The sequence below is a fragment of the Empidonax traillii genome, unplaced genomic scaffold (genome assembly GCF_003031625.1).
Source record: "Empidonax traillii isolate 1590-97213 ecotype Southwest subspecies unplaced genomic scaffold, ASM303162v1 scaffold527:size1067160, whole genome shotgun sequence".
Lineage (NCBI taxonomy): Eukaryota > Metazoa > Chordata > Aves > Passeriformes > Tyrannidae > Empidonax > Empidonax traillii.
The window spans coordinates 850,654-874,571 of record NW_020955720.1 but is presented as its reverse complement, the minus strand read 5'-3'; the positions used below and the strand labels follow the sequence as shown (position 1 = coordinate 874,571).

The 23,918-nt window shown below is 39.7% G+C and overlaps 1 protein-coding gene across 4 annotated transcripts in view; it reads left to right on the top strand.

Moving 5' to 3' along the window:
• The window catches only part of TMEM108 (transmembrane protein 108), a 162,180-nt gene that overhangs the window by 77,455 nt on the left and 60,807 nt on the right, over positions 1–23,918 (top strand). The gene's annotated exons all lie outside the window — the stretch shown is intronic.

Sequence of the window (23,918 nt, the reverse complement as noted above, 5' to 3'; positions counted from 1 at the left end):
AGGGGCTCTGGGCGATGCTACTTTACCTCTAGTCATTCATAATTTATGAATAAGTAATTAAATGTGTGATGTAACTGTAAAGAAGCAGTGCTTTCAAACTGTATCTTCAAAGATTCTATTTAATCTGAAATCTCTTAAGACGTTTAAAAAAATCCCACATAAAAAAGACTAAAACAAAAAATTTGGAAGAGGTTTCTTAGTAAGAGCTCTTTGAAGTCAGAAGCTATATTGAGTTGATGAGGACCAATTAAAGCAAAACATGTGTCCACAATTTGCTGCCATTTGTTCTAGACGCATCTTTATGGATGAAGTTTGTTGCCTCTGTAATGATGAAGATGCAAATGCCTTACCCATGAGGCTGAGCGGTCTCCGTTTTTTATAAAGACCTAATGTGGTGATTTAAGCCCTACAGCATGAGCCACGTCTGCATTTTCTGTAATAAAACATGCACACCATAATTTGCCATGCATGCACTGTTCACTAAGGACTTCCAAGTTGCATATAAGCTAGAGAAAAATGTGGGGACAGGTAACTGGTGAAGCTCTTGTATACGGGACTTTCTTCTTCAGCCATTTATTTTCCTGAACGAATGGAAGGACTTTTATTACGGCACTAAGGTCTGTATGAGGACCTGTCACCATAGCATCTGAAATAAACACCAATCTGGGTGTTTCTTCATGCCATTATCACTTAGTGCATTCCCAAGTATCACTCTTTCATCTCTGAAGCCTGGCACAACGCCCAGCAGTATCAATGGAAAGAGTTTCCTATCTGCGAGCGTGTACCACTCACTGTGGTAAAATGAGCAAAAATGGCTGTGAGTGGCTGTGCCTTATAACACAGGCTGTCACAAGTCTAGTTTCCACTTGCTGTGGATGCAGCTCCCCTTCCTCTGTTTTATCTGGCAGCCTGGCTGCCTTTCAGTTAAGTCTCTTTCAATGCAGTTCATCCTGTAGAAAGGGTTAGCACAAGCCAGCGCTCCATCAAGCATGAAGTAAGTGCAGGGGCTCATCCCTTTTTTCATAAATATTTGATGAGCACTGTGAGTTTGTCAAATTCCTGTGTTACAGAAGACCCAGTTCTCAGTGCCTTCTGAAAGGTTCTGAGCTGCACCATCTCCTAATGCCTCTTGCATCCAATAGGAACCCACACACAGTGACTCCTGTTTCTATTGCCAAGTGCTGTCTGTGAATAATTATGTGTTATTAATAAGATGGTATGCACTGATGGCTCGTCTATACAATTATGCACGGCTCATTTAAAGCAAGTGAAGAGACATAGTAACAGTACAAAAAGCCCCTACTGCCAGAAGCAGGGGAATAACCTGTTCTCTGCCCACAGTAGTAGACAAGACATGAAGAAATGGATTTATAGAGCAGGTAGCTTGACATTAAACATCAGGCAAGCATGCTTTAGCAGGTTAGGATATTGAAATGCTAGAACAGGCTAATCAGGAGGATTTAAGTCTGCCACTGAAGCACCGAATGGAAAAAAAAAAAAAAGGTCTCTCAAGGGAGACAGAGGTCATCTAGATGATTTCAAAAGCTCCCATCAAACTCTCTGATCCTGTGACCACTAGGTACTGTGTCCTTAGTGTAAATGAGCCTGCTTGCTTCCACAGAGGACTCTCAGCTTGCACAAGCCATGTATAATTAATCCATGCACTAGAAACGTACAGCTGGCATGAGCTTAAAGGTACTTGGGATCACTTGATACAGATCAGCAGACAGTGTCTTCCTATCATTCACAAGGACTCACAGAGAGAAAAGAAAATTATGTTTTTGTTATACACTGTTAGACTAGTAGGTATGGCCTGAGCAAAGACAACAGCAGGGAGTGGTTATCCAGCAACAGATTCCATCTGGTTTGCTTAAAAATTAGAAAGGTAAACAACCTCTGGCTATGCAGTGTATTGTGTACAGAGCTTTTTGGGATACTCGCTGGGCTGAGGCATTTGTATTTGAGAGTCACATGGCTTGGTAACAGCCTGCCCATCGGGCAGCTCGCAGCAAGCAGTCCATCAACACTTTCTTTTCCCAGAATTCAATTAAAGGCTGTTGCTTCAGTTTCGCAGCAAAAACTGCCTTCTTGAAAGAAGCTGCAACCTTCCATTTTGTGATCCTGTCCTGGGAAACAGATCTTTTTAAAGAGGGCTTTAAAAGCAAACCAATGCACCTTGTAAAGAAACTAAATAGAATATGCATTTTCTTATCAGATGTAGGGTCCAGTGTCCTTGATGTGCCCTTTAGTGAGATTTCATCTGCACACACACACACACAAGAGGAAGGGTTCCTGCTTGTTGCCTAGATAAGCACAACTCAGTGAATCGTATGGCTCTTGTCATTCCAAACCTGAGATTGTTCCCATGAGTAGCTCTCAGTATTTATTTTAAATTTGCTGGTTCCATGAATAGTCCTGCCCTTAAAGGCATTATGACTTGATAGTGTTTCACAGATAGCAAGAGCACTTTAACGAGTTTGAGGTACATCTGTTGGAGGGGTACATCTATTGTTTGGATTTACCAAGAGCAGATATAAATTTAGGACATAGCAACCCACCCAAACAACTAAGATAATGTGAAAAGTTCTCCACTTTTATTGCAGATTTGCTGAAACACAAAAAGATTTGGAATAGGCCTGGTGCTGTAGAATTTCAAGTCATGGTTTAAGTCCTTAACACTGAATTTGGGATAAAAAGCCAACAGACAGTTACTTCATTATATTTGCTCTTTCTACTGGCAAACAAGCAATTCCTGCCTTTGCACATATAATTTGATAGTCTGAGTATGTTCTTGGCATTAAGCACCTTCAATTTTATACTTATACTGTACTTTGTAGATTTTTCAAAATTAATGAGAATGTGGATAACTTCACAGTGTTTATACTCATCAAACATTCACCCACCACCTGTGTGACATTCTGGTAACAATGTCCATGACCATTATGCTAGAAAACCAAAAGACATCAAAGAAATATGTATAAATGTGTATGTTTATCCAAACTGGAAAATGCTGCAAGAATTTGGTTTTAAAATTCCTTACCGCCTTGTTAAAACCATAATCCAATAAGTCAAAAATTAACCCACAATATTATTTCCAACTGATGTTGTGAATTATTTGAGTTTTGGACCTGAATTGATCCCCATTGTACAACAATGTATCTATCTAATCTATTTTAGATTTGGTACTGTTTACCTCAAGCCTTTAGAGAGAGGTTTTAGAGGGAGAGTGAATAGGCAGGAGTACAAATGTGACTTTTCTCTATTTTCCCTTTCAAAAGTCTATTCAGACATCTCTAATAGAAATGAAACTTCAGGAACAAAGACTTATCAGCTTTTTCAATTTCATTTGTGTGTCTTCGAGACTCAGCATCAACTGGAGGAAGAAATGTTGCTGATATGCAGGCAAGAGCCTAGCAACCATGAAATATTGGTCCTACTGAGTTCACTAGCAAAACTCCCATTGACTTTAGCAGGATTGGGATTTTATTCCCAGCCTTCATGTTCCCAACTTGCTTTTTTGGTATGTTGCAGTATAAAACAAAAATATCCTGTCAAACATTTATTTCTTTCTCCAAAGCCGCCTTTTCTTCCTGGCTGTGCCTAAGAGATGTTGGTGTGGTTTTGACAATATTACAAGTAAGCCCTGCTCCAGCAAAGGCAGTTAAATATGTAAATTGAGTTCTTAACCCCAGGCAGACTGTGCCTACAGCAACCACTAGCCATAGGCTTCGGTCGCCACTGGACTGCATTCCAGTAATTTGAAATAAGAAAATTTATATGTCAACTTCCACGCTGGTGTCTGAGGTCCATAGACAATCCAATGCCTGTGACAGTGTCCCTGTTCTGTGAGAAAGACAGAAAAACTGCTCTTAGATACTTAATATGCATTGTTATCTGATACTACCCCATGTGTGAACTGTCATGAATGAGGACATGTAGCACTGGTATCAGCAATATTTAACACAGCAATATTTATACTGAAATACGCTAATTATACTATATTTAAACATTTCCCCATGTTTAGGTGCTGAAACTTTTTTATGTTAAAAATGTCTTTGACTTTTTGCAAAGCCTTTGAACTTTTCTCCCTCCAGCCTCCCCTTAGCATACTACATCCCATTATTTTTGAGCAAGGAAGACCTGACTGTGGAGGTTATTGCAGCTATGATCACTCATGTATGTGTCCACTGTAGCTCACTGCAGGCTGTGTAAATAATTTACAAGAAATACTTATAAAACCAAGCTCATTTCAGGCTGTGGAAACAGTTCAGAAGAAATACACATAAATCAAAGTGTCATCCAACTCGGCAGCATGTGATGGGTATTATCCCTATCCCTGCTCTAAATACAAAATATATGAATGTCCTCTGTGGTTCTACAAAAAAAATCTCCAAAGAACTTGACCATATGCCAAAATTTAAGCCCATGCAACTCAGTGAAAGGATTCAAAACTCCACCTGCAAAGAAAACTTGCTGTGAAACATCATCTAAGTTAGCCTTTGGAATAAGGCCACTGCTCATGGGAGCAGTGCATCCGGCTGGTCTTTATTTTGAAAACAGGCATCTGCAAAACTTCCTTTACAAATCAAGGCCTATACAAAATTGGTACAAATGTATTGTTTTGTAGTACACTACTGATTTAAACTATGCATATCCTCTAATGCCTGAAACCTTGTCAAGGGCAGGATGTGCTCCAAAGGTCTGGAAAAAGCTGATCTCCTTTCACATGGTTTTATTCCCCACATAATTCTTGGATAAAAGGAAGATGTTTGTTATGTGTTCCACAAAAGATGTTTGAAAAGCCACCTTGGCAGGAAAAATACTCTACCCCTCCTATAGTAACTTAAAGCCATTCCTCTACCAGGTTCACAAAAGGTTCTGGGAATGAGGAAAGCTTATAGCGTGTCACATCCCTTCAGCTAGAGAAGGCAAGGAAACCACAACCCTAAGGCCATGTTTCCTCAGGGTGGAGGTGCAGGGTCTCCACACCAGCTGGTGAATCTCCTATGATGTGCACCACGAGTGCCCAGGAGGAACCAACCATTCCAGGTTTTGAAGGAATAGTGCAGTGTAAGCCTGCTATCACTGAGCTTTTCTGCTGCAGTATGATGACAGCAGGGTTCTTGAGCTACTCTTTTCACTCAAGACCAAGCTTCTGTCATATCCAGGGCCACTGGACAGGATTTCTGAGGCCAGGTTTTCCAAATCAGTAAATGCTTAATAACTGATTTTGGCACTCAGTGAATTTTCCTAAGTACCTAAGCAGATTAACCTGCATTCTTCCCAGTGGGTAAGTAGGAAACTTTCACAGGTGTCTTTATGAAATCCACTAGGCATGTCTCTGATACAGAGTGCCAAGACATTTTGGAAAATCTAATCCCTTTTCCTTGAATGTAAGGGAGCAGACTTTGTTTCAAAACTATGTAATACTGTGCAGAGCATAAATATTTTGCTTTAGAATTCATGAATATTAATCAGTGCTTGCTACAACCAGGTTATAAGGAAAGGGAAAAAAAATAAAGAAGGGCATGGAAGGAAGCAACATGGGCGTGGGTAGAGATGGCCAGGTATTCCTCGTAATAAAGCAGATACATTCATTTCTTATTGATGATACAATTGCAGTCTCTTTAGGTGTATTTCATATACCCGCTGAAACACTTGCTCTGATCCTATTTATTGCATATTCTGTATTCATTATACTGTTCTTCCTAACTCTCTACTGCAGGTACATGTACATATATTTCAAGCCACTACCATCATCAGTAGAGATGTGTATGCTGTGGCAGAATAAAGCATGCTCTGCATTAGAAAGCTAAAATATTGCTTACATGGAAATGTTAAGATCCCCCCACAACAAACTCTTATCCCACTGAGGTCTTTAACCCATGTACATTCCTTATTGCTAGAAAAGGAACAAGCAATACCCTCTCGTCCCTAAAGAATATTGGTATTAAATAACTTGATAGCCAGTGTCATCAGTAGTTATGAGTTATTGCAGGAGATCCTAAAAGACTTTGAAAACCTGTGCATTTATACAAGACCTCACATCACATTTCATTGTGACTTGCAGAGAGAGCCATGGAGTCTTAATGACAGTACTTTTGAGTAAACTGTGTGACAAACAGCATGATTTCTGGCCAGGTTATAAATCCATTTCATGCAACCCAGGGCTTTGTTACTGCTGGAATTCCCATGCAGACAGATTGTGAGGGTTGCTCAGTATTTTAACATTGAGTTTCTAATTCTTTATGCTTTTGGAAAAGGCACTGCTTCTTGAAGTTAGCATTGCATGGGAAGTAGAATGATGATTTTGCAGTATCTTCGAAAGCATTAGATTTCACTGGGTCCTGTAGAGGCTACAAATTCATTATGCTATTACAGCTTCTCGTTGATGAGGGCATTAACAATTAACATACAGACATCACAATGAAGATGTCAAAGAGAAGAACATAAAGATAAAAAACAATGAGAACGCATAATAAATGGACAACTATATGCTTGCAGGGCAAAACACTTTTGTTTATATAGACTGAGTTAGTTTAGCCTTAAAGCTCATGGAAAGAACAAAAGTGGCTTCAAATCCTGTGATCTTTTGACCTTGTCTTGGAGGTAGAATGGATCAATTATCTTCCATTTTATGTCGTTCACTTCAGTAGTGCTGGGGTTTGGCAGCGTTGTTTCCTTAGAGCAACTAGCCATTTCACCTAGTTCAAAGCTGTTTTGTTGTGCCATTCCAGGAAGGAAGAGCTGTTTTTCTGATCAAGGTTCTATGCATGCCTGACAGCCTCATGTTAAATCCCTGCCCTGGGACCTACTTCTTAGCGCTGAGGTTGTGAGGCATAAAGTTAATCACATTACAGTCTGTACTGCACAGAAGTGCCCTGAAAGTTATTAAGGATGAAGCCTGCACCAGAGAAACAGCAATAGGTGCTTAGGAAAGGGGGGATCCCGCAAGTCTGATTCCCAGGAGCAGACAAGGAGAATGTGCAGGAGTGGAGTAGTGGCTACAGCTTGCTAGGAATGGACACTAGCAGCTCTTTTTTTTTTTCATGCAATCCCTTAGGAGAGAGATCATCTACATGATAGAGTAACAGTACCCTGGGCCTCAGCTATGCATACTGCAGTGCATCTTTCCTTGTTCCTTGCCCTTGGGACATTTATGACTGGAACTATTAGTTTCAAAATTCACTGCTGAGCATGTGTGTGACTGGCAGGGAATCAGATATAAATCCGCTGGCCTCCGAGGTGGAGACAAATGAACCAGAGGCAGGATAAGACAGAGAAAACTTAGTGCATATCGTCAAAGAAAGAGCTTCTACAGTTAAAAAAGAAGGTCTTCTTTCCTTGCAGATTCAGAGTCAAAGAAAACCTGGGGTGAGTGGTGTGCAGTGTATGTAGACTTGACTAGCTCTTGTTTCAGGAAAATCTGTGTCAAAATCTGTGCAGTTCTGGCAAATATGTCTAGGTCTGAATTGTTATTGGGATCATCTCTTAATGCTGCTGGAAGTTAAGCTTCTCTCAGTTACAGGGCACTTGCCTTTACAGGTTTTTCCCAGATGGAAAACATCCTTCTTTCTTGCAGAAGGAGATGACACCATTTGGTGACTTCACATGGCTCTTTGTGACCCTAAGAAGGCCACTGTCCCCTTCTGTGCATGTTCCCTGCTCCTGGCCTCATGTCAAATAGGCAGGAGAGTGAACCCAGCAGCAGGGCGAGCTTTGGGAATGCTGTAGCACCAAGGCCAAACCAGAACATCTAGATAAGTGTACTTCACTCCTACCAGAGCAACTTGCCTGTCCTGCAGTGGTTTTCCTTGCTACATCAAAATTTTCAGCTTAGTTCCCCTGGTTTGTGGTGACCCAGAGCTGCACAACACAGCTCAGCTCAGCAGCTTGTGCGTCTGTGGACTCTGGGCTGGCTGTGCTCCAGAGCAGCCCCATCACAGAAAGAACAGCTTGAGGGTTACATTCAATTAGCATAAATTGCTAAAGGCCCAAAATATGTTGTAGAGCCACCATGGATTGTTAAGCCTGAAAGCGTGTTCCCTTTTTCCTGCTTCCTTTTCTTCGCTGACTCTGGGGAGGACAAAGGCTTAGAGCCCATTTTGTCATTCTCAGAGGAGGAATGTAGCTGATGCAGCTGCAAGAGTAAGGCCAAAAGCACCTCCTAATTTCTAGGAGACCTTGGGCTGTTGTCCTTGTCACTGCATTTCTCAGGATCTCCTGTTCCTACTGTCTTAGTCTTTGGAACTAGCATTTGGGGCTAGGGGTTGACAGTATTTGGATGTGTTGTACAGTGTGGGGTATACATTTGGCTCCTAGTTAGTAATTATAACAATTAATAAGAAATAGCATATGGTTAAAAATATTTTAACTCTCAAAAGAATTCTTGGGCCATTTATTTTTTGTGCATATGAATGTGTGCCTCATTTAAGCCAATTATTTTTCTATTAACAGGCATTGGTTATGCCATCCTTCTGCTTTTATTTTTTTTTGAAGTATTCAGATTATTACAGAAAGTGTGAAGAGTGAATGCAAAAAGAAATCTGTTTCCTAGTACTTGTCTTTTAAAATTAAATTTTCTGGTTGAATAATCCTATGTTTAATCCTCAGAGGGATGTGTCCCTTATAGGGAACATTCTCTGCATCCTCAGTTGCCCGCTGTCAAAATGTCAGAGGATGGGAGATGAATCAAAATGAATTCCTGAATCCAAATCCTCATTTGGAAATCGGGTGGTGTTTGATTACTACTTTACCAACACCTGTCTTAACATGTTTAACTATAAATGTGAAATTTATGGACTAGAGACGTTGCTCTCAAAATTCAATTTCCAAGTTGCATTCTGCTTTTCAGACAATGCAGCAAGTATGATAAGAGTCGCTGTTGCTCCCTGTCTTGTGAATTATGGGAGAATGGGAAATCTCAGTCTTCAGGGTTTCAAGATGAAATTTTTAGGTCTAGCAGAGATGATGCTTTTCAGCGTGGCATGACAAGTGTAAATTCCCTTTTGTCCTATGGATTGAAGGGAATCAAGCTTTGTATCCATGGAGGAATGGAGATCACACATGGTCCTGTTGTATCTCCAGACTACATTTGTGTGTCCCACTTTTTGGACTGGAGGCATATTGTCACTGGCTGTGACAAAAGTTTCCATTCCTGTTCAGTGACTACTTTGATAGCAGGGGGATGTTGCTGAGCCCATGATCCAGCGCAAAGGATGCATCGGTGTGTGTTTGTTCTGGCCAGCAGCATTCACGAGGGAATAAAACACAGATCAAGCGTGAGGCTCACCTCAGTACTTAAATCATCAAAGTAGTATTTACAGTTGATTTTGAAAGTAATGCATGTGCTTATAGAGGTGTATTTCTCTAAAATTTGTCTGTGAGTAGCATATGATGTTTATTCTTAAGAAAGGACTGTCATGTAGTGTGCTCATTTCACTGATAATTTCTGAAGAACTATTTCTTGTGTTTAAATATTAAGTAGAAATTATTGAAAAGCTTTGACTACTGCCTTTGTGAGAACAAAAACACAGGTAAGTATATTTTCAAAGTGTGACCTGATGTACTGAGGGGGAACATGAGGGAGAGATGTGCAGAAGGATGTAGATTTGTGTTAGTATTTTTTAAAAACAGTCAAGACTTCGTGAAGTAAAGTTGTTTTGTGGTGGCAGATGTATGAAGACATCAATTAAGTCAGGTGTCACTGACAGATGAATAACAAGGTTGTAAGAAGAACTGCAGTCGGATCAGCAAGCATGATTTTTACCAGTCAGAGAGCTTTTGGAGATTACAGTATAGCATGAAAAATTTATTGAGGTGATTTATCCTCAGTGCCTGTGAATACATTATGTCCATCCTCTGTCTCAACTAGTATAGAGCGGGTCTCAATATCTACAAATGTATCATTAATGTTACTTTGGAAAGCAATACGTTTTTGCATATTTTCAACATCCTTCGTGTTCATGGATTTTGAACATAACTCTAAAACTCACAGTAAATCTTCTGCTATTTAAACAAATAAATTTTATTAAATATTATTAAAAGAAATTTTTAAAATGACATTCCATAACAATGCTCAGTCATGCTTTCTGCTGCTGAGAGCCCCTGACAATCAGAAATGGAAACCTCTATAATAAAGACACTTTTGAAAAAACAAAGGAGGAAAATTGACTATTCTGGTTTTGCCTGTGGTGCTGTCTTCTTGTTTTGGAAGCTTCCATCAGTAGGTGTGTGCTTTGTAGAAAAGACAGGTGTAAAAAAGCAAGCTAAAAAAAAAAAACACAGCAGAGGAGGCATTATTTCATGTTCACTACTCTGCCTTTCCTCTGCATCCATCAGTTCTTGTGCTAAGAGGGAAGCAAGAAAAAGTGACTTGGTGGAGGTGGAGACCGAGAGCTTTTTTTTACAGGTAGCAATAAGACAATTGTGCCAGGAAAAGACTTCAGCTCATGTGGTTTTGTCTGTCACGGTATCAGTCAGGGTGAGTTCTCTCTGCTTTGCCGTGTCAAGCAGTTCTTCAGCTGTTCACCTCCTGCTCATCTGCTGATGTTACCTCCTGCCGATCCTTTCAGGTCCATGTATTTCACTGCTCATCATCCACAGCTAGGGTTGAATTACCAAAAGAAGTAGCTCCTTTACAGCCACTGAAGAAGGACCTACGCCTTGATTTTGCTATTGCAACATTTCTGAGCGCTCCTTGGGAAGTGCAGATGAAGGAGTCTGGCAGAGCTGCCCTGTTTGGCAGCCCTTTGGAAACTACCACTGGAGGAAGAAGGAGAAGAGTGGAATAGTGAAGGATAGCCTACCCAGCAAGGGTGGGGAAGGTTGTTCTCTAATCGGTGTTGTTCTCTGCACATCACAGCTGTAGTGAGAAAATGAAGTCGTTCCATGAGGCCAGTCATCTGTGGCTGCCTTTTCATAGCAAAACAGGTTTTCTACAATTCATCTGTGCAAGAGTAGGATACAGTCATGAATTTGGCAGTGAGAAAATGAGCCCTTTATAAAGTTATTAGCTGCAGTGTTTTCATTTTGACAGCCCTGAAATGCACAAGACACTGAACTGAGAGTTTCTCAGGTTAGGAAAATTCAAAACTGATAGCTCTGCACTGAGTTGTGGCAGAATACTGTGGAAGCCTCTGGTAAACAAGCTTTAGAGATTTACATTCTCATGCTTTCTTTTCTGAGTAAGCCAATATGTATTAGTCCATCAGGCACTATTTTTTATGCAGGTGTGTTAGTATTATGCTTGTCATTACATAAGATCAAAAATGAATAAATTTGTAGCGCATTTTCCAGTCTCAAGACCCTATTAATTTCAATGAATTTCAGGGTCTGGTTTGAAGGACAAGTATTTTAATGAAGACATAAATCACCAGTCATAAGCACCTCTTTTGCTATTTTCATATATAAAATTAGTAAATGCATTAGATGTTCACGGATACCACTCGTAGTGCTTCTGGTCACTAGAGAGGCTGTATTTTTCTGACAGGTCTAGAACTCTGATGCTTAAATTAAACTGCAGGAATATTAGATTGGGAACTGTATGTATCCAGCAGGAGACTGGTACCTCATAGTCTACTGAGTTTGCCACAAATTTCAGTAATTTAAAACATTAATTTATTTCTATTCTATTACTTAATCCATTTTTCTGTTGTTCAGCATAAGAGAATTTCAACTTGTCTGCCATACATGCATTAAGCACATCTGCTATCCTGTTCTTGCATTCATCAGGCACTGTAGATTTTTAAGATACTGCCTCTAGGGCAAGTTTGCATATGAACTGCATCAATCTTGTGTTTTCTTCCCCTTCTTTGACCCCATTTTCATTTATAGAGGACCTTGGCACTGCTGGTTGTCATAGGAACATGGTAGGATTGTTCAGCAGGAAAAAGGGAGATGCACAGCTTTGCCCGTAACACATTCAGGTTGCTCCTCCAGGAGGTGCATCAGCAAGGGACACAACGTGGAAACAGTCATCAGCGACTTTGCAGTTGCAATAACAGTCTGGTGAGGGCAGTGGAATTTCAGTATTCCTATTTCCAGCCCGAAAGCCTTTACAGCCCCCAGCAAGGGCTGGGAACCCGTTGTTTAAGTGCTCCACAAACATAAAGATGATAGATATGTGTGAGTGAAGTGTATAACCTGCTGTTCTGTCACCTCATCGGGGCGATATCGCTACAATGCATTTTACAAAAATATTGCAGAACTTCTCAAGTATTTTGTGGGAAGACACTGGAGTTACCAACCTGGATCTCCTACAGCCTTCACAGAGAGGCAGAAGCTAAACTGTGTAATGGACAGCTAGTCTTCAGCCAAAAAGAGTGCTCCGTGGCACAGTTTGGAGATAATGTAAAGAAGAGGCCTTAGAAATGTATGTCTGACTGCTCTTCTTCTCCAGTATTCCTGTCAGCAGCCTTCTAGCTATTTATTCAGCTTTGAATGGAATTGTATTTGTGATGGCTCCTCTCTAAAGCCAATTTTTGTGATGGAGGGGATTAATGGGTCTCTTTTGAAAGGAGTTTTTCTTAGTTCTAAGTCAGTTTGCTAAAAGCACCCTTAGGCTGTTTTTAATGTATGTTGGGATTGCAATACTCTAAAACACTGCTGGCAGTGATGGAGCACCTGCAGTTTTCATTCCTTTAATTTTATTTCCTAGCTTTCGCACAGGAATTAATCAGACTGTGAGGAGAATGCTGCAAAGTTTAGGTAGAGTTGTGGCTGCCCAAGCTGCTTCCCTCAAAACAACAATATTGCCAAAACAAAACAAAAACAAACAAAAACCCACCAAAAACAAACAAAAAACCCAAACAAAAACCCAGCAAACAATGTCTGTCCATTCCCCTGTGACCGTGTCTACGCTGGCAGTCACTACATCAAATACTTAGCCTGAAAAAGGTCCAGCTGAAGAGAAGATCCAGAATATTTGAAGAAGAAAAAAATAGTCCTGAATGTCTCTTATCTAAAAATTTTTGTTATGACTGAGATAAAAAACATGAACATGCTTTGGTAAAGAGGAAGCTCAGCAAGTACAAGTCAGTCAACAAAGCAACAGTTTGTATAGTGGGAATGTGGAAACATTGGAAATGAGGATTAATTTTTAGTATCATTTAAGAAGTATTTCACACAAGTGGATGAGAATGCAAGAGCATGAAACATGCTACATTTACTTCATAACAAGAAGAAAGATGTCATGAGAAACCCTGGGATTTCTGCTGCTCTGAGTAACATGTTGAAGTTGCTTTCTAAATTTGCACTTTTCAGTTTATGAGATATTTGATACCAAATCATTGCCATAAGCAGCAAATGAAAATAGATTATTTTTAATGCTTCTATAGGGTCTAAAGATCATTCTCTGGCTATACTTCAAGTAGAGTAAGTCTAGAGTCACACCATTCAAATTTCTTTAATTCACTAAATCAGATCTTCTGTGCACAGAAAGAAGTGCATGATTAACTTTGTTTAGGTCATTATCACTCCACTGAAATAAATTATGGTATTATATATATACTTTATAGAGTATGTATTTATTTTATATGTTATATTAGTAAAATACAGAAATTGTATAGACAGGTATGACAGATACAAACCAGTTACTTATGTGAGCTGTGACTGGCTTTCTTATGTCCTTCTGTTAGGGTTCGTGCTGTTGAACACTGTTTATTCTTCAAGACTTTGCCAGGCAATGCACAACCTTACTGCAGTTAATAAAATACTGATACCATATTGCAAACACATAGATTTAATAGAACATTTATTTGCAAAGCTCTAAGCTAGGTATCCATTAAAGCATGTTTTTCCTCCTGCTTTTCACATTAGTATAGTCTCACACAGGCTCGTACAGAAACATATATGTAAGATCTGTGCAAGTTGTTTTTTACATGCAGCTGGTCACATAAATACTCCAACTGACATCCCTCAAGTATCTCTTAATTTATTTTCTGATCCTTGACAATTTCTTTCTTTTGCTAGTACAGGGATTTAGACATTGTCAGAGCACAGCTGGTGCGATCAGCTCCAGATTTGCATCTTGGTTGCTCTGATAATTTAATTTTGAGGGTAAAATTTAATTGAGTAGATCATCTTTGATTTTATACTGATGTTAAATGCAATCTGGGTCCCTTCACATCTGTTCTAATGAGAAAGCTGATCTACTGAACTGTATTAATATTTCCATATCCCTTCTTTGCTGTATTTGCTTTAAATTTTGCCTATTTATGATAGCCATAGACAGTAACAATCTCTTTAAACTGGCTGATAGTGTCTCACTCATGTGAGAGACTAACAGTGGACATCTGGCAGGGGTAGGATGCTTCATAGAAAAATGATCCCCTGAAATGTTCTGATTTTGCAGCTCTACAAGTGGTGCACAGCCCAAGGAGAAAAGTTGCATGTAGTGACAGATGGATGCCTCTGGTTGACCTCTCTGTAGGTGCAGAAGGAGCAGATGGCAGGCGCAGCAATGTCCAGACATACGATTTTAGATACCTTTGCCCCCGTAGCATGGCTGTGAATAGTAGAAATTAAGACTGGGGTCCTGTGAGTTACTTTTCCATGGCACAGTGTGCTTCTCCAATTATTCAGGCACAGACACAGTTATGAACAATTCTGAAAGAATAATTTTATGCAATATTTCTTCTTCTGAGGCTCTGGTGGTGTTTTGCACAGATAAACTGAACAATTTGTACCTCATTAGTGAGATCCAGAAGTGAATCACCCCTGAACTACTTTGGTGCTTCATGTGCTATTAATATGTGCTGTAGGTAGAAATAGGTAGTGTAATCACATGTATAATTAGTTTCTCTGCCTGGTTTGCAGGTGGGAAGCCAAATCTATGCAGGAATAGTGAGTATAACTTATTAGTTGAGATAACTTACTAATCAAATTATGTGAAGACCCTCAGCAAGCCAGTGGTAGAACAGAGCAGGAGTGCCATCTCCAGCTGCCCCACCACCCTCCAGAAGGCCACCCAGCTATGGCAGTGCCACACAGCCCAGCCTGTGCACAGGGTCCAGGCATCCTGTGACCAGGGGCTTCTAGTTCACCTGAGCTGGAAGCATCAGGTTGGGGGTTTAGGTGTGGTGTGATTATTGGACTCATATTACACAAATGTCTGACGAAGTCTTTTCTGTGTAATTCCTGGTTGCTGTAGATTTTTGGTGAACGTGGATCCAAATTTTTAGGTTTTCTTCAAAATGTTTGTTTTTCCTTGGCTTGACTTAGTTCAGATGATGACTTGATCAAAGCAGGAGGGTCGTGACTTGACCTGAGATTGCTTTTATTTCTCTGAGTGATGGCTGAGTAGTTCTTTCTTGGATGAAGTAATGCATGATCATGAAGAGACATTAATCTCTACTGAGAACATATTGTGCAATGGAAAAATGGAAAGAAAATGAATCCAGGCCAGCTTTTGACTCTCTTCTTCCATAGCAGAAAGAGCTGCATGATTTAAAGGAAGGGTCCCCCTTTTCCCTTTTTTGGCCCCAGCCAGCAGGAGGCTAGAAGGCAAACTGACTGTACAGTCAGGGCATAGTGACCAGGCTAGTCTCTGATGGGACAGACCCCACTGACCACTGAAGAGCTCTGCAGTCACCATCGCAGCAGTGTTGCCCACAGAAATAGAATCAGACTAGGAAACCTTAAGTTTAGGAAGCTTCTTCCTCTCATCTCTGAATACCTATCAAATCAGTGGGTATTGATCTCTCTCTCTCACCTTTCAGAAGCCACTGGAAATCAGTATGTAGAGATAAAAGAGGCCATTTAATGTGAGTAGGGTGAAGTTACTACAGCCAGAAGAGTTTTCCTCAGATACGGCATTGTCAAGGTTGTGCTCCTCAAGTACCAGGGTCAAGGGCACAAAAGCTGAGGAAAACTTCCTGTAGTTATTTCTGGTGATTGTAACAGTCTTGTTGTATTCATGCAGGAGAAGGGCTCGTTTTTCAAACCCTGTGCACCCATGTGCAATACCATCCTGGGTCCTAATGCATTCAAAATCTGAACTGAGAGAAGATGAGCAAAAGCATTACTTTAGCACTGGAAAACTGTAACAATGTAAAGTGTAGGAATGTAGGCTTCCCCAAGATTGGAGGGAGATCTGGTAGATCCAAATTCTATCCTCAAGGCCCTGCTCAATGATTTAGTGCAAGTTCTTCACTCAGCAATTGGTCCGTCTTACTAAATTAGGGGGAAAATTGATCCTGTGTTAATTTCTCTTCCTTCTGGTCTCCAGGGCTACAGTAAAGAGTAAATAACTTTATTTTTATTTCACTCAGAACTGTATAGTAAGTGTAAGTTCTGCAGATAGTTGCTGTGTGATTATCACTCTGCTCACGTAGGGAGCTTACCTTCGGGGGAGGCACAAGTCCCCTGCTGTTTCCCCATAGTTACTATGGCTTTATGAAGGAGAAAAGTAATATGAAGCTTCTATTCAGAAAGGGAGTCTTTTTACTTATCACCAAAGTGGATAAGCTACAGTGAAATGGTAGTGCTCATTGAGCACATGGTAATGATGCTGAAAAGTTGGAAAAGAAACTCTCTAGACTCATTTTGAGTATGGGAAGCCAAAAAGCACACACATTTTTTGCAGCACTGGTTGCATCGGAAAAAAATCCCAAAGGATGCACTCCAAATCACACAGGTTTCATTACTTTATACCATCCTCTAATTACAGATTGAAGGATTACTTCATCTGTCCCATCCCATTTTCCCCCACAGTACACCCCCCCCACCTTGAATCACATGTTTTTCTCAACTCCTTGGTTCTGACATGGTTTCCTGCCTTCTGGATCTGGTTCAAGGCCTAAACCCAGTCTCGTTATGTCTGTTTCATCTTCTTTCTCGCTTTTATCACTCTTTTCACAGGTGCAAGCAAGAATCTCTGTTTTATCAGAATTCTTGCCTGTAACAAATCTTCAAAAGAAATTATAAACTACACACTTTCCCTTGAGAACTTCCAGTGCTACTAAAATACATGAATTCTATGGCTAACACTCTCCTTTTAAAATGCTCAGTCTAAAAAACATAAATTCTATGGCTAACAGTTTCTAATAAAGTACTTAATTTTGCGGCTGCAGTAGGACACCATTGCGTGCCACCGGACAATGAAATGTATATTTCTTTCCCCTTTCTAGTATGTACTGAAACCTTTGCCCCTTCTCTTCAGTTGTCATCTTTGTTAGAAACTGACCAAGAATATATCATGTCATATCATATCATATCATATCATATCATATCATATCATATCATATCATAGTACTCAACAGATAGACTGAACACACACTGAAATGTTTGAGTGCATCTCTTCCGTACTCACTTTCCCTGGTAGAGATGAGATTGAATTGATTTATACATTTTCATCCTATTAAGAATCACAGACTCAAATACTCTTTGTTTATATTGGGTTTTTTCGTCTATCTTGGGTTTTCTTACTGTTTTGTGTACTTTTTTTTTGACAGTTTCTTTCTCTTTCATGTATTTTTGTACTTGTTGTGTGGCTTCTCTTTGTCCCTCACATTTGCTTGGCTTGCTGATCCTGTTTAGTGGCATTACAATGCTGTGTAATGCCCAGCTAGGAGGCATGTCTGGTCTTAAGCATGGCAGAGGAGGGCTGAGATGATGTTCTGAATAACTGACTTCACTGCCACCTCCCTCGTTTAAATCTCCCATTTGACCTTGAAAGACTTCCTCCATCTTTTGCCTTGTTTCCCCATCTCTGCACCCTGCCTTGCCCACATCCTGTGCAGAGACTGGGACATGCAGACATAGCAGAACTCATGGCCATAAGTAAAGTGGTGGTTTAATGTCAGCTTGTGGGTTTTCTTTTTAGACTGAAGCCAACTCCCTTCAGCAGTGCTTGCAGATGAAAAGGTCTTTAAGTGTTGGGGAGCTTTAGCAGGGAAGGAACCACTTAATTCTGAGACTGAGTGTGACTGAGTGCGCCTCGGAGGCTTCTCAGAATAAGCACATTTGAAGGAAACAACAGTTGACTTCTCTGAGAAAATACATATTTCTAGTCTGCTCCGAGCATCCTCTGTGAAACATACTGAGTCCTGCCCTGTTCATCTGGTCCATGTGGGTTTGCAAATGGCAATTAAACAAGCTTTCATGCTGACCCTTTGGAATCGCCCTTATAAACCAAACGCTAGACTTTTTGGTTTGGTTCCAAATGTGTATAGAGTTACTGATATGATTAAGGCCTTGCATGTATGGAGAGAGACAGAGACTGAGAGAAACAGGGGTTGGCTTTTCAGCTCAGGAGAGGTGTCCTGCTCTGGAATTGGCTTCTGGGGACACGCTCAGTGCATTGTGAGTAAGTTGTTTGTCTGTACCAGGGATGAGCACATACTGTCACTTTGAGAGAAATGATGTTTCCTCTAACCTTATGCTTACAAAGCATTAGGTGCCACATGCCAAGCACAGTCATACTCATTAATTTGATACTCTGCTATTAAAAGCTGATTTTGTAAAACCGCTTGTTAGCACAGAATCGCAGACAGTGGAAACAGCAAAAAATATACATTAGGACATACAGTTTATTTTTACACTGTTAATTGTCTCCAGATGTCCCTGCATCATACTTTCCAGCCCTGATATAGTCCTCTCTTGAGTCACACCTTGAGTTTAAAAGTTACCAGGGAATAACAATTAAAGGTCTATTTTTGTTTCTTCTGATGCCTAATGACTACTCAGGACATGAAACCTAATTTATATAACACAGAGCTACAGTTATGTGGGAAAGGCCACAAAATTTTTCCCTGTCTCCTCTTTCTCCTCTTCTTATCTATATACCCTTGGTTTTGGTACTGAGCTTCATTTACCTTCCACTGATCCAAATGTTCCAATCTTGGTGCGTTGTTCTTGCTTGGATGTAAAATGCGATGGACAAATACCCTAGTGCATTATAGAAATTGTCCAGGTAAAGTTGAAGGTTTCGGTAAAGAGACTATGTGTTTTGTAACTTTTGCTGTGTCAGAAAGTCTCACCTAATATTGATCAAAAACCTGATTAGGAGGGAACCTCTCCTTTTGTTCCTGCTTTACACAAAGCTGGAGGTAGCTTGAAAAGTATGCCTGAGGAACCTTTCGTAATAAGTTAATGTATTGCTTCATATATAATAATAATTACTGTTACCTATTGCCAGTGAAAAAGCACATTGCACTTTTCCCTTTGATGAGATCATGAACATCTTAAAATGATGATATTTAATTTATTGGTATTAGTATTCAGAGTGAACACAGTTTTGTAATGAGTCACAAGGTATCACTTTCAGAGCTGGAACTGCTGCTTATGCATTGTGCTGGTTGAATTTAAAAGGGTTTTTTGTTTGTGTGTTTTTACTTGTTTCTGCACTAGAACCACTAGCAATTTTAAATCAAATCTCAGAAAGGCATGAAGCTAAGTTTAAAAATGAAGCATTCATACGGCTCTTTCCATTCTCTCACAGCTGTATATTCAGTGGGATTTCATTATTTTATTTCCTTGCACTCTTAATTAGCGGACTGTAAAATCCCACTAACTGGTACACTGCAGTCTAATGTGCCGTGTGTGTCTCCCAAAATTACTATGGGTGCCTCTTTATAGGCCAAAGCGAGAGCAGGGTCCCTGGCACGAGGTGCTCATACAGCAAGAAATAAGGTATTCCTGTCCAAGTACCTTCACCTCCCATTTTACTAGATGTTTCAAGAAATTCATTTTGGAAATTGGCAAGGGAAGGGGAGATCATACATGGACTGATTCCCCTGCACAGATAGCAAAGCAATTACGTCCAATTTAAGACGACAGTCATCCAAGCTGTTCTCCGTGGAGCCAAATTGAAGTATACCCAAAGCAGATTTCAGGATGCGAGCCTAAATTTGAAACCTCGATATTCTTAGAACTTTTCTTTTTTAAAATCTAATTATTGTTTACTGTTTGTTTATTTTGTAGCAGTTCTTCCCTCCTTCATCAAGCAGAAAATTACCATAAAAATCAGCCAGTTGATTTGTGTAAACGTGGCAGATTCAAGTTTTCATTATTAGTAATAATACATTTATGGGACTTTTTTTTTTCCACAATGCAGCGCCAGCTCTTCTTTCCACCAGGAGAGACTGTCTGTTCCATGGCAACTGGAAAAGACATATGATTTTTCAGTGGAAATATCCCAAAGAGACTCATAACAATGAGGCCCACTCAAGACTGATGGGAGGGAATTGGTCATTTTGAATAAAGTGCTCTGACCATTTTAGACGGGATCTTTTCTGAAACAGTAGGGCAGCAAATCTCTGAAAACCCAAACACTATCAGGCAAAGAATTAACTTGTACTTTATAGCTGCTAAACTGAATTATCACTGGAGGGGAAAAAAAACACCCTCAATGGTTTGCCCAGACATTGATTGTCTGTTGTTGTCAAACCCCAGCTGTTCTGTGAAAAGGAACAGTGGGGTCAAAATAAAACCCTTGTTCCACACCATGGAGGATCAATACTTGCTGTATAATTCAGGTAGTTGTAATTACAAGGTCTTGGCAGCTTTACCTGCAGTTTAAATGACAGTCAGTGTCAAGTTAGTAGATTTCTTTTTCTTGAAAGCCCCCAAATGTGTGGGTTTTGCTTCTTTTCTAACAAGAAGGGATCTTTGAGTCCTCGCATTTTTAAATTGTGTGCTGTGCAGAGTCGCAGGTCTACTGAGGGTGGGTGTGTGGGATTAACTCTGGCATAATTTACCTCAAAAAATCACATTTCTTTGCTCTTCACGCAGCTTGTAAATCATCCTATTTTGCAATATCAAGATTTTGTGGGTCATGGTGGGAGTGGAGTAAGAGATTTCCAAGTTCCCTTTCACGAGAAGGACAATGCTGAAGTCTGAAGGACAAAGCCGCAGCATGTGCTGGTGGGTGGGGTGGCAGCTCTGGAGTCAAATCACCAACAGTCCAGCAGATGTGCTGGAGAGCTTTTTGGAGGGACTGCTGCTGGTCCTGGCTTTCAGGTGCTGTCTTAAAATTCTCTTCCACGTCTGCTATCACTGTGGATGAAATTATTTCTGGTTTTACCGTACAACTTTACTCCAGCACAGCTCACCACCACTGCTCAGCTTTTAGCAGTAATTCCCATCACTGGGAGGAAGAGGATGGTACCCGAGACAGTAAGAGCTCAGTGGGACCCATCACCGTTGTATTGCTAGGACCTGCTTGACTGTGAAAAAATGCAAGCAGCACATCATGTGCAACGGTGCAGGTGCAACTCTATGCATAAAAAAAATGGTGTTGTAGTGCTAATCAGCATAAAATGAAAGCAGCACAGTCTGTTGTCCTAAGAGACCCCAGTGCTGGGGTGGTTGGAGCTCTGCTGTGCACAGCCCAACTCTGCATATTGATTCTCAAGAGCCTAGAAACTGCTAGTGGGTACAGGCTGTGGTACTGTGCATTCTTCAGTTTGATATTTATGGGTACTGCTGAATGGTCCAACTCATATAGCTTTAAGGAGGAAAAAAAAACCCCTGAATTACATTAGTTAATGAACATTGAAAGCTTTTCCTGACTTTCAGTACAGTCTGTGGCGCTGGAAGAGTTTACAGACTGATCTCCTTCTACATACTCCCTAAGAGTATGTTCACATTGAAAATTTTATATGATCACCCTGCATTACAAGGAAGAACAAGCAGATTTCTTGCCTTGATCTCCCTATCCAGAACCTCTCAAAACCTTGATATTCACCTAGTGTCTGATGTGCACTTCCAACAGAGTTTTACCTGTGTTTGGAACAATGCAACTGCTCAAAAATTTTGGTTGTCTGTCAGGACAGTACCTTCTTGTGGAGGGAATTAGAACACAACTAGATATGAAAAGAAAAAATCCTGAACTTCAAACAAAGATATATTGTTAATTATTATCAGTGATGGAAACTGAAAGAATATCCCTGTCTCACCCTTGTAAATAATATTTATTCTCCTGTCTTCTGTTTCATGTGCAAAAAAATAGCATCCCTAGCAGCATCTAAAAATCACACTCATGTACTGATAGAGAGGAAAGTGTGCCACCCTATAAATAACAAATATACCTGTCAGCAGTACCCCAAACCTATGATTTTTTAGAGGTCTGTCATCTTAGAGTTCACTAGACCAAACCATACTTAGCTGGTGAGACCAGATGAGATAATAGATGACCTACAGACTATCCCTGCTGTGGACATCTGGTAAAGTCATTTAATTTTTAGCTGTAGATTTGTCTGCAGACTTTCACTTAAATATCTCTAGACTACAGAAGCACAGAAAGGAATTATATCTGCCTATCTAAAAGTATATATTTAATTCTTATGTATTTTAAAGAATGAGAACTTGCTTCTGAGTCACAGCATAAATTTTCAAGCTTGTGCTGTTCTAATAAAATATAAATTGCTCAATAGACCAAGTTAAAAAAAAAAAAAAATTGAAGGGCCGTTTGAGCAACGTAACATCAGATTTTCCATATGGATTCAAAATGAAGCTGTTTAACAAAATAGAGACATCTCTTAGAATTTTTTTAAAGTTTAAAATTTCTGTAATCTCTCTGCAATTGTGGGATAGACAGCTAATCGATTGGAATTTTGATTTTTTACTTGCATGGAAAATCCACCCTGATGCTTGTTTCCACTGAAACATTTGGCATTGAAATTATTTTGAATTTCCATTAGCTAGGAATGCCTAGGACAAGATTTTCTAATATACTAATTTACGCAACAGAATGGGGAAACGATGTTTACAGGAGTCCCTTGAGTCTAAATCAAGGCATTAGCAATGGTTATTGTAATAACAAAGAAAGGTGCATCCCCTCTTGGCAAATTCCTCTTGTTTGCTTATCTGGTACAGCTCTCTGGTCTTTTATTTGAGGAACATTTATTGATTGTTCCTCATTAACAATCATGTTTTATTAAATGAAAAGAGTCAAGTCATGTTTGATATACTGCCCTCAAACCCTTAGGCTTAGCACATCTATCCTGGTTGCATTTTTTCCCTGACTACTTCTATTCATTAGTTTTAATAGACATTTTGAAAACTGCGTGATTAGAAGCTGATTGTGCTTAATTCATTTTTTTAAATGAGGGAAGAGCTCTTATATTGTAGGAACATACCAGCTCATCCAATTTGGCACATCTAACGCCTTGCTATGGGTATATCTGATATGGTCTTCCTGAGAGTGGCCAATATACTGGACAATGCAGAAGAGAGCACAGAAGGTTCCCTAGAGAACAACTGCTAGCTTGAATTTGCTTATGACTGACTTTTGGCCTGAAACAAAAGAGTTCATTGTTCCATTTTAAGCTAGCTTAGTTAGCAGTGTGCAGTATCTTTTTTTTTTCTTTTTAGGTAGTGCTAGATTGGCTCTTGATGATTCTGTTTAAATTCCTTTTTCTATGAGAATAGTACAGACCAATTGTGGTCACCACCCTATTCCTCTCTCCTTCTGTACAGAACTGTATACCAAGCTAGTTTTATTTCTACAGATTCTCAGTTTTCATATATCTTGCTATTCTAGATACTATTGAATTTCCAGAGTAAATAGGCACATTAGTTTTACCTTTTATGATTATTAGTGTCTCACAATCCCTTTTGTGCATGTCTTCTCTAATCCTTAAATCTTCATCTCTTCAATATATCCAGAAGGATAAACATGTACAACTTTTTTTAACATTTTAATTATTTTTAACATCATTCACATTTCGCTCTTGCCAGAAAAGGTATTGATAATTTTGGGACTCAACACAATACTTTTTGGCTGATTGTATCTATTCCTGAATCATACATCTATGCATCATCGTATTTGGCAGAATATTGGTTACATAATTAAAAAGGAGAACAGGACGGGTTGTAATGTTACTTGATAATTGCATAAACAAATCCTAAGTCCAAGAAGTAGCATTTTAACAATCATTAGCTAATTGAATTGAAACTTACAAATAATTGGAGAG